Source organism: Periplaneta americana, chromosome 1, assembly GCF_040183065.1.
Source record: "Periplaneta americana isolate PAMFEO1 chromosome 1, P.americana_PAMFEO1_priV1, whole genome shotgun sequence".
NCBI classification, from domain to species: Eukaryota; Metazoa; Arthropoda; class Insecta; order Blattodea; family Blattidae; genus Periplaneta; species Periplaneta americana.
In genome coordinates this window covers 11,615,720-11,628,093 of record NC_091117.1, presented here as the reverse complement: position 1 = coordinate 11,628,093, position 12,374 = coordinate 11,615,720, and the positions used below count along the sequence as shown (strand labels likewise).

The following is a 12,374-nucleotide window of genomic DNA, read 5'->3' as shown; positions in this document are numbered from 1 at the left end:
TCAAAGACTTAAAACAACTGAAAGGAGAGGAAATGTGGATGTGGACTTCAGAACATGTGGTAATATTGTGGAGCAGATTCATTTTAGATCATAATAGTGGAAGTTGGTCAGAAGTAGTTTAGAAGGAACAGATGTCACTTAATTCCAGCAGGAGAAGGGAAGAAACAAAATGAATCATGGATATCATACCATGGGAAATTGAAGAAGAAAGGAACGAAGTTGTTATTCAGGGACAGAAAAAAGAGATTGTTAATTGCAGGAAAGACAAGGTAACAGATGGGATGTTGCTAAAAAGTGGCAGAAAAATTCTTTAAGAAATTGCTTTATTATGTAGAGAAGGAGAGATGTAATATGTTGATAGGGTTGTCTTTTGTAATTTCTTCAATTATTCCTCCGTTTACCTTGCCATCTTTTAAAAGTTCTTTATTGTCTTGAAAGTAAATAAGAACTCATGTTCTAATTGATCAAAGACTAGACAATTCTCTGAAAGAATTGACTAATGGAATTCGAAAATATTATGGCGCCAAGAAGTATAAAAAACATGGCGTCCTGACCGAGTTAATTCAATTATATTAATTAAACTCATGCCTGTGTGCCATGGGTTCTATGGAATATCACAATAAAATAAAGAATAATAATGCGTTTGAGGAAATTGCAAGGCAGATATATCGAGTTAAGTATTAATACTGGTACATTATTAATCCATGTAATTATTATTTCTTGAATGAAGAAGATTCTAACCTATAACAATAGGCTACCTACTAATCGTAAATATTTTATTTTAAAATAATATGCGGAGAAACTAGCGCACAAGTAGTTCTCGTGATTTCGGAAGTGAAAATTGTTGGATTTATAAAGGATTTTTTTTTGTGGAGATGCGGTTGATCGTATATGCAAGGCATAACATAAGCCTCAACTAACCAAACCTAATCCATTTTGAATCTTGCGTACACTACTTTTAACACTTGAATATAAGTAATTGATTAACTAGCGGACTTACTCGTGTTAATTATGTAGTAAGTCTGTGCGGCTTACAGCTGTTTCGGTGCTTTATCACACCATCCTCAGAGCCTACATCAGACAAGACATCATAAGACACATAAACAAAATACACGAACCCAACACAAACAAAAGAGAACAGATAACAATAAAAACACTAAAAGCAAAACAACAACATAACCTCATTTTCACCAAAGCAGACAAATTGCACAGTAATACTACAAACCTAACCTGTCACAGATCGTGTATGTAAGATGTATAAGTAGAGTATGAAGGAAACTACCTCAGCACTAGTTTATCCAAATATTGTTTTGTATAGCCTAGTTATTCTCCAAAGAATTTACATACCAGTATCTATATTATAGGCTAATATTTGGCACATAGGTTACAATGAACTTGAAACATATACCATATTTTAACATCTTGTCAAATCTTTAGCAATATGAAATAGTCTTTGACAATTTATTTTAATACGGATCAGTCTTTGACAATCTTTGAAAAGTTTTCTTGTGAAGTATTGAATAGAAAGAAAAATTTGTTCTTTTACAAGCAGGTTTAGATGTATGGAATAATACAGATAGTATAAGTGAACGCTAATACATAGGTAGAGACCAAAGATGTGCAGTAAGTAGGGAACAGTTACCATTGTACTATTATGAGGAATGTGTTCTCAAATATGAATATGTCAATGACAGAGTACGTCATTACCTGTACAGAATTACAATAAATTGAAAGTTGGATGAAATGTTTAGAGTCAATTTTTCATGTTTGCATGAAATCAGTTTTCTACCCTTTTCCTTGTCTTCACCCAAGTGAAAAATCCAGCATCGTGTCATCAGCAGCGAAGTCACTGAAAAGATGAACAAGAAAGAAGATACGTGACGAAATCAAGAAGTACCAGTAATACAGGGAGAAAGTTGCCTTCTCTTGTTCTCTAGGTAAACTCTGTTGACATGTATAGCAGTATAGAACTATAAGTATTATTATTTATTCCTTATTAGCTCAGGATGAGTATCCAAATACAGCTTAAGATGTACATATGTTTCAAAATATAATTAATTAAATTATTACTTAGTAGGTTAGTATGTATAAAATGTTCTGGTCTATAACAAGTCATTGCCGTCTTGCATGCTGGTATTTCTTGACAATAGCCTCACTGATTGCTAAACCTTCCATTTGCTGGGTGTGTTCAGAAGGTAGCTACTGTTTGTGGCTTATCATATAACATACAATTTTGAGACAGTACACTTACCTGTCTATAATAGTCAAGTTAATAAGAGAAGTCAAAATTTAGCATCAGTCGATTACTTCGAAGAATCAGAATTCAAGCAGTGGGGAAAGCACAATTAAATTTAATTCTGTATTAAAAAATAGCTATTGATGGCCCAGAACCAGACTGTTCCAAGTCCTCTTCCCCCCCCCCCCCCCGCAGAAGAGCTATTTTAAGCTCCTGACATTCGAAGCTTCATGAAACAATTTGGAATAGCTTCATAGCAACCTTATGGAGAGGAATATTTACAATTTTGTTCGATTCATATATGCAGACAAGAACTGGAACACTATGAAACACGGATTTTTTTCTTATAAAAAGTTGGACTTAGAACAGTCTGGTTCTCAGCCATCGATATGTAAAACTTTCTTGCATTTTCAGCAATTTTAATTCAAGTTTTATTGTATTTTAATTTGTTAGAAGCTTCACTTATGTAGGAGACAATTCGTTTCTGATTCTTTGATATAAGTTCCTTTTTTGTTACCAGTACCAATCAGTAAAAATGCTATACAACTCGAGGTACTGGTATTCATTTCCCTTATTACTCACAGCATTTACATTATTTTTCCAATGTGCTATACAAATTTGTTAAGTTGCTTTTTATATATGTGTTTATTTCATTGAAGTGATTGGTTTCCTTGGTATGGTTGGTATGATAGTTTGGTTGATTTGGTTGGTGTAATTAGTATGATTAGTTTGGATATTGTGGTTGGATTGATGTGGTTGTTTTTTTAGTTGGAATGTGTGGTTTGGCATAGTCTGTTTACTTGGTATGACGGATTTGATTGTTGAGGTTAGTTCGGTAAGTAAGTATGATTGGTTTAATAGATTTTGTTAGTTACTAGTCACTGTTTCTGACTATATTCATTGAGACATTGCTCTCCTATTACTGTATAGTTAATTGAAGAATGGTTGAGGTTAGTTCGGTAAGTAAGTATGATTGGTTTAATAGATTTTGTTAGTTACCGGTACTAGTCAGTGTTCCTGACTATATTCATTGAGACATTGCTCTCCTATTACTGTATAGTTAATTGAAGAATGGTTGAGGTTAGTTCGGTAAGTAAGTATGATTGGTTTAATAGATTTTGTTAGTTACCGGTACTAGTCAGTGTTTCTGACTATATTCATTGAGACATTGCTCTCCTATTACTGTATAGTTAATTGAAGAATGGTTGAGGTTAGTTCGGTAAGTAAGTATGGTTGGTTTAATAGATTTTGTTAGTTACTAGTCACTGTTTCTGACTATATTCATTGAGACATTGCTCTCCTATTACTGTATAGTTAATTGAAGAATGGTTGAGGTTAGTTCGGTAAGTAAGTATGATTGGTTTAATAGATTTTGTTAGTTACCGGTACTAGTCAGTGTTTCTGACTATATTCATTGAGACATTGCTCTCCTATTACTGTATAGTTAATTGAAGAATGGTTGAGGTTAGTTCGGTAAGTAAGTATGGTTGGTTTAATAGATTTTGTTAGTTACTAGTCACTGTTTCTGACTATATTCATTGAGACATTGCTCTCCTATTACTGTATAGTTAATTGAAGAATGGTTGAGGTTAGTTCGGTAAGTAAGTATGATTGGTTTAATAGATTTTGTTAGTTACTAGTCACTGTTTCTGACTATATTCATTGAGACATTGCTCTCCTATTACTGTATAGTTAATTGAAGAATGGTTGAGGTTAGTTCGGTAAGTAAGTATGATTGGTTTAATAGATTTTGTTAGTTACTAGTCACTTTTTCTGACTATATTCATTGAGACATTGCTCTCCTATTACTGTATAGTTAATTGAAGAATGGTTGAGGTTAGTTCGGTAAGTAAGTATGATTGGTTTAATAGATTTTGTTAGTTACTAGTCACTGTTTCTGACTATATTCATTGAGACATTGCTCTCCTATTACTGTATAGTTAATTGAAGAATGGTTGAGGTTAGTTCGGTAAGTAAGTATGATTGGTTTAATAGATTTTGTTAGTTACTAGTCACTGTTTCTGACTATATTCATTGAGACATTGCTCTCCTATTACTGTATAGTTAATTGAAGAATGGTTGAGGTTAGTTCGGTAAGTAAGTATGATTGGTTTAATAGATTTTGTTAGTTACTAGTCACTGTTTCTGACTATATTCATTGAGACATTGCTCTCCTATTACTGTATAGTTAATTGAAGAATGAAATAATATGTTTTGACATAAAGAGTGAGATATAGCCAGTAAATTTTGTGAACAGGATTCTTAAAAGTATCAAACATCTACAACAAGTTAGATACGTAGCTATTCTGCTTTACTTATTTGTAAATTGGGAACTCAACCATGCTAAGTATGTACATATTCCTTAAAAATTCATCTCCTTGACTGATTTTTTTTTAAGTGAAAACCTCTGACTTGTTGGAAGGCATTGTGACCACTTGACCGAGAACTGTATATTACAATAAAATTGTGTACTATGTTTTTAATATGTAAAAGTGAAATTCCAGTATAACTGTGCTACTTACATTCTGTCAGCAAGCCTTGTCTAGCACAGATGAGAGATCGGAGGCCTGGGTTGAAGATGGCTAGTTCTGTTTCCGGCAGTCAGCGGGATCACTTTTTGTTGCATCATCTGCAATGATGAATTCCCACTTGTTTCTTCGGAGAGATTTCTCCAGGGTAAGAAATATTAATTCATTATAGTAGTGGAAATTCAGATATTATAGTAATTAATGCTTTAATTACATGTATAGAATATTCTTACTAACACATGACTTGATAACACACTACAACCACCAATATTACCATCACTAAAATCACTAACTTCAACACAATGCCATAACCACTACTATGAGCTTCATCAAAACCATTATTATCAAATTCTACAATTTGGAATTTCTCATTAGAGATCTTTCCTTCTCCACTCTGTCCTATAGTAGTGATCGACAGAATTTTTGTCATCACACTTCTCTAGTTGCAGAGGCGAATTGAAGCCGAAGATTACCATTCCACGACTTCTTCATCGTGATGATGAGAACCAAATAGTTCGAAACCGGAGATTTGCAAACTCGGTCAAAGAATATAATTCCATTTTGTGTATCACAGGCCAAAGCCTTTGGAAGATCCAGAGATTGCAAAGGATAATACCAAATGCGATCAAAGGATCAAACCTTTGGCAAAGATCTGTGAAAACATAAACTTGTATTTTCAAGAGTGTAAACTCTATTTGTTGTTTTGCGTTTTCTCTGTTTCGGCTTCATTTCGCCTCTTCAGCTAGAGAAATGTGATGGCAAAAATTCTGTCGATCACTGCTCTAGGACAGAGTGGAGAAGGAGAGATCTCTAACGAGAAATTCCAAATTGTAGAATTTGATACACCTCCACAAATGCTATTGCTTTGTCTCTTGACTTACGTCTTTTGACTTTGCTTTGCAAATACATTATTATCACTAACACCAACAATCATTATCAACGCCAACATCACACCATAACTATTAACATCACCAAAACCATACCGTAACCATTATCATCATCACTAAATCACTGCTATCACCATAACATTACCAGTATTAATGTTACCAAAACCATTACTATCACTAAAACCACACCATAACCATTACTGGTATTAATATCACCAAAACAACTACCACTATCACCAACACTACACCATACCATTACCGGTAATATCACCAAAACCACACCATAACTATTACCAGTTTTAATATCACCAAAACCATACCATACCGGGTACCGACAAGCCATGGGCATTATTTGTAGTTTTTTAAAAATAGTCCTACACGATTCCCTAGATTTGGTACCTACTATAATTCTAATTACTCTTTTTTTGTAATAGGAATATACTGTTATTATCTGTGGAATATCCCCAGAATATTATTCCAAAACTCATTACCGAGTAGAAGTATGCAAAGTAGACCTATATTGTTTTTAAGGTATTGATATTTACTATATTTTCTTAGATCTAATAGCAAAACATGCTGAATTTAGTTTGAGGATCATTTCTTTAATATGATTTTTCCATTTTAACACATTATCGATTTTTAAGTAAGGAATTTGGTTGTTGTTGTTTCTAATAGGGACCTATTGTTAATTATTGCAACACCTTTAATTAATACTGATTCACAAAACCTGAATCCATGGTTGCACATGATATCCGATAGATGGCAGCAAATGAAAATCCAATATATAAACAATGTATTATTTCCAATAGATAATCGTGATATGACCTCGCAGTTAAAGCAACTGTAAATAGAATGCAAACAAAAAAAGGACAGCATTGTCATGGCATTAATATAAATAATATGCCAATGTTATTGGCAACCTTCCTAGTTAAATATAAAAGTCCATCTAGGTCGTAATCCATGTGCTGCCAAATCAGATTATGCCAGTAACGATATCTTAATTTGTTGTTCTAATCAGCTCTAATCTCAAGGTCGATGTCCTTGTTATTTGTCCTCGACTCTTCCAGGTCATGGTTCTTCTCGAGATCCGGTCTGTGTTTGTTATAACTGACCTGGGCATGACTTGTTTCTCAACATGCAGTATCATGTTATGTAATGATTACCATAAACTGTTATGTCATCCAATGATTTATTTACTAAGAAGATAAATACCGGTAACAATATTGCTTAGAAAATGTGTATATTAGAATTTTTCAATTGCTGTTGTGAAAAAGAAAATCAGAACGTTTGGAAGATAAGCTCTAACTCAGATCAAGAATATTCCATCTTACAATAGCCTACATGGGGATAAATAGAAAATATACATAGTATCCAGCTTAAAACATTAATAAAAGAAATGGCTGTAAGTGAAAATGTATACCGGTACTACAAATACTACTAAGATTTATTTCAAATCATCCGTCCTCAAATGAGGTTGACCACTGGGATCCGGAATTAACAAACATAAAAGATAAAGGGAAATGAAACGAGCAAAATAATGATTCGATTTGTACATTAAAACGAAAAATTTACGTGTTAACATATAGATGATAGTATAGAATTTGAAGAGAGGCCTTCAGAATTTCCATTACAATCTTCTGAACCTCATAAAAGGGAATTTGAAAGGATTTAAGGATATTACATGTAAATTTTGGTAAACAACCCCTCGCTCCAAATAGTAAGCCTGTAACATCCCAGTTGTAAAGCGAAATGCCATATTTTTCACTGAGGTATGGAAGACAAGGTACATATTTAGCTCGCTTGTCATCATTTATCTGCAGTGCTTGATTCGTGTCTCGTTCAAAGCAAAGCAAAGTAATACATCTACGAGATTTAGTAGTGTACCTTTTGCTATTTATGTAACATTGATGTGGTTACCATGGAGGTGTAGATAAATTAAAAAGTAAACAAACTGTAAATTTTATAATGTTACAGACATGTGGATGCTTCAGGAGGAAATCTTGGTATTCTAAACGAATAAAACATATAATAATAAAATACTACCTTCATGACACTCGTATTTTTTAAACAGTTCTCAATTTGTTTTGTCATGGGAACATAAACATACGTTGTAAATACCAATTAAGTGAAAGAGATTATAATAGAAAATAGTAACTTACCAGTATATTGCTTGGTAAATACTTCCTCCATACTGATATTTGTTGATAAAAAATTTAGCCGATTATATATTGTGAATTTTTGAAGAAATTGTGCCAGATAAAAAATTCAATTTTGATAAAATTGAATGTCAGTACCTATTTTCCAAAGGCTTGTACAGCAAGGAAATCTATGTGGATATGATGAATACACTAAGGGATCATAGTCTGTCATATACGCCACCATAAAAATTGGGTTGCAGAATTTAAAAGAGAGAGAATGGGGACAAAGACGAACACCGTGTTTAAAGACCTGTTTCTGTTATAGAACATATTGATGCCGTGCATGACATGTTATTGTAGGATCCATGAATTGGGCCTAAATGTAGGTTATATCAAATATTTTGCAAATTTCCTATGAACCTTTCTTTCACATCGTACACCATGATTTATGTATGAGAAAATTATCTGTCAAATGGATCTGTAAATGTCTGAACCACTATGTGCAGTAATAAAAAATACAACAATACGTGAAAGCAATAGTATAGTAACTATGAAAATTTATATTGTATAAGTTACTTAATATATTTCAAAATAAAAGTAATATAAACAATTATTATAGCATAGTTATGTAGAAGTAATGTGCAAAATTATCTTATAAGAGCCATTATTATTATTATTATTATTATTATTATTATTATTATTATTATTATTATTATTACTACTTACTTACTTACAAATGGCTTTTAAGGAACCCGAAGGTTCATTGCCGCCCTCACATAAGCCTGCCATCGGTCCCTATCCTGTGCAAGATTAATCCAGTCTCTATCATCATATCCCACCTCCCTCAAATCCATTTTAATATTATCTTCCCATCTACGTCTCGGCCTCTCCAAAGGTCTTTTTCCCTCCGGTCTCCCAACTAACACTCTATATGCATTTCTGGATTTGCCCATACGTGCTACATGCCCTGCCCATCTCAGACGTCTGGATTTAATGTTCCTAATTATGTCAGGTGAAGAATACAATGCGTGCAGTTCTGCGTTGTGTAACTTTCTCCATTCTCCTGTAACTTCATCCCGCTTAGCCCCAAATATTTTCCTAAGCACCTTATTCTCAAACACCCTTAACCTATGTTCCTCTCTCAGAGTGAGAGTCCAAGTTTCAAAACCATACAGAACAACTGGTAATATAACTGTTTTATAAATTCTAACTTTCAGATTTTTTGACAGCAGACTAGATAAAAGCTTCTCAACCGAATAATAACACGCATTTCCCATATTTATTCTGCGTTTAATTTCCTCCCGAGTGTCATTTATATTTGTTACTGTTGCTCCAAGATATTTGAATTTTTCTACCCCTTGAAGGATAAATCTCCAATTTTTATATTTCCATTTCGTACAATATTCTGGTCACGAGACATAATCATATACTTTGTCTTTTCGGGATTTACTTCCAAACCGATCGCCTTACTTGCTTCCAGTAAAATTCCCGTGTTTTCCCTAATCGTTTGTGTATTTTCTCCTAACATATTCACGTCATCCGCATAGACAAGAAGCTGATGTAACCCGTTCAATTCCAAACCCTGCCTGTTATCCTGAACTTTCCTAATGGCATATTCAAAAGCGAAGTTAAAAAGTAAAGGTGATAGTGCATCTCCCTGCTTTAGCCCGCAGTGAATTGGAAAAGCATAAGATATTATTATTATTATTATTATTATTATTATTATTATTATTATTATTATTATTATCAGTAGATTTATCATCATCAGTAGCTTTCCAGCCCGATGTAGGCCTCAGTTTCCTTAAGGATTTTCTTTCAGGTTGTTCTATTCTTAGCCACAATCCACCAATTCTTTATGTCCAATTCCTTTACATCTTCCAACAACCCAGCACTCCATCCATCCACCGAAGATTGGGTCTTCCAGCCCTCCTTCCTTCTAATTTACATTCTATTCTTTTTTTACCACGTTTTCTTTGCTCATCCTGTGACTATGTCCTGTCCATCTTAGTCTAGATATTTTGATTGACGTAACTATAACATGATTAGCACAAACTCCAGAAACCGAATACCACTTTAAAATGTATGATGTTTATTTATTATTACTGTATTATTTATTAATATTATTAATTTTATTAATGCAAATCAAGCTTTCAGGTATAACTCCCTGTAAAGTTGATGTGAATAATTTCGAGGGAAAAATTGTTCCAGGGCCGGGTATTGAACCCGGGACCAATGCTCTACCAACTGAGCTACCCAGGAACTCTACCAGACACCGATCCAATTTTTCCCTCTATATCCACAGACCTCAAAGTGGGCTGACAACCGTCAAGCAACCAACATTGAGTGCACACTAACTCTGTGTGACTTAAATTGTGGTTTTCTGTTAACGAACAGTGACATGTATTATACAAATCAAGCTTTCAGGTATAACTCCCTGTAAAGTTGATCTGTGGATATAGAGGGAAAAATTAGATTAGTGTCTGGTAGAGTTCCCGGGTAGCTCAGTTGGTAGAGTGTTGGTACATTTCACCAAAGGTCCCGGGTTCGACACCCGGCCTCAGAACAATTTTTCCCTCGAAATTATTCAATTTTATTAATTGCGTTCAAATTTCAAATAACACTCGCTAGTAACTTTCGTTTCGTGAAAGTTGGCAGCTTCTTCAAAGGCAAACAATACTGTCAACATAACAGAAAGTAAATGCCAGTTGTAATATTTGTCCAACGAGCACAGAATACAATAGAGTAGACACTAGCATCTTAATACCATTGGACGGAGTGAAGCCGGTTTGATGCAAGGCTTTTTAACTTAGAGAGTTAAAAAGCCTTGGGTTTGATGGACCTGACGCCATCTTGTTGCTACCAAAACATTGCAAAATAGCTATTACGTTATAGAAGATCTTATGATAATAAGAATTCCATATGTCCCTAATTTCTTGTAGGACTCACACTTTCTTGTTTGTTTCGTAATACAGAATCGCTATGCACGTATTTTTAGCAAAAATTACGAAACTGTCATCGATAAATCACATATATACAGGTTATTTAAATTGGCAGCTCTTCAAATTGCAGTATGGTATTTAATAGATAATCTGGAAGGTTAAACAAACAATAATGATAAAAAAGGAAAATAACAGTTTGACCTTATTTTGCTACTAGTCCAATAAAAATGCTACCCTATAATAATTACTTTTATAGGTTGATCCATTTGCTTCAATTTAATAATGAAACTTGATTCTTAACGCAAATTATCATTCTCTTCCTTTTGCCAGTATTTCGTATAGATGTCCCGATTTTGTTTGGAAAAAAAATGGAATGCTCTTAACCATATAATATTTGATAGGCTCTTCGTTTATAGTATATAATTAGATTGTAACGGCGAACAAAAGTGAAGTTTTATTACCAAGTGGGTCAAGTCAGTTCACGACCGAGTTAATGAAGCTACTAAGTCTGTAAAGCATAAGTCTGATTTCGTGATTATAAAAATTAATTACAATAATATTAATACACTATTTCTTTTTCTTCATCAAACGAATACGTGCATTCGGTTGAAGAGAAACCTCGTTGCACCCATTTTCTATAGCACGCGACACAAACTTCCAACTTGCGTTGTTAGGTTAGCTTCGCTCGTAAATGCTAAGTTTACAAAGCGTGTCTGATTTAGTGATTATAAAAATTAATTACAATAATATCAATACACTAATCCTTTCTCTTAATCAAACAAATACGTGAACAATACGAATCTAACCGACTAACTTAGGCTAAATCATTCATTACCGTATCTAGCCTACCGGTAATAAGTACATTTCACACATGCATATTTACCCGTGAAAAGTTATTCCAGGAATTTTTTTTGAAAACCTGTTTGTACAGCCATACGCAGAACATGTAGGCATATTGAAATTAGTTAATTTATTAATTAAAACAACGATGCAACATCACAATCAACTGCCCATGTGCTAACGGGGAGCCCAATGTTTTGGTAGCATCATAATGGCGACTGTCCACAAAAGCTGCTTCACCTCCAAGCTGTTTATATCTACTCTATGCATTCTGTGCTCGTTGTATTTGTCAGTACCGAAATTCAAAACAAAGTTGGTACAAGAAAATTCAACCTGACAACTAGAAAATCACTACAGTCCACTAGCATAATATGTAGTAACAGAGGGGAAATGGTTAGATTTCGCCTTGAGGATATAAAGTAAGAAGACTATAGTAAGGGTTGGGCTGTTACTTGTTTACCACTTGGTTGTTGAAGTGCAGTTCTCAGAAATAGGAAACTTCATAGGAACTATTTTTACTACCGTACAATAACTTAATAACTTGAAGATTGCTTTCTTGAGGATGGATTTCTTCATGAATCACCCTGTATGCACACACAGAGATCCGTAATTGTGACGATAATTGGCAGTTCTGCAGCACTTCTTCCAAAGCCGCTACTGGTAACAAGGAAGCTTTCCGTCCAAGAGGATTGAAGAAAAATTAAGACTACATCACAGGTATTGCTTTATCATAATATAATAGAACAATTAACAAGTACAGTCTTACAAAGTGCACATAACACAGCCCTGCACCATTCTGAGATACT

General features: G+C 33.9%; 2 long non-coding RNA genes across 3 annotated transcripts in view; one reads left to right on the top strand and one right to left on the bottom strand.

Moving 5' to 3' along the window:
- Positions 1-1,217: 1,217 nt before the first annotated feature.
- Positions 1,218-12,159, bottom strand: LOC138705958 (uncharacterized). Its single transcript, XR_011333870.1, has 3 exons — positions 11,612-12,159; positions 4,759-4,865; positions 1,218-1,849 (listed from the first exon to the last, which is right to left on the bottom strand). It is a non-coding gene; the product is annotated as an uncharacterized lncRNA (long non-coding RNA).
- The window catches only part of LOC138705899 (uncharacterized), a 30,871-nt gene continuing 20,953 nt past the window's right edge, over positions 2,457-12,374 (top strand). The window contains exons 1-3 of one of the 2 annotated variants that reach the window (XR_011333862.1): positions 2,457-4,329; positions 4,769-4,912; positions 12,169-12,285. This is a non-coding gene — a long non-coding RNA (uncharacterized lncRNA). The remainder of the gene's footprint in view (positions 4,330-4,768; positions 4,913-12,168; positions 12,286-12,374) is intronic. The other variant, XR_011333857.1, reaches the window with a different exon arrangement.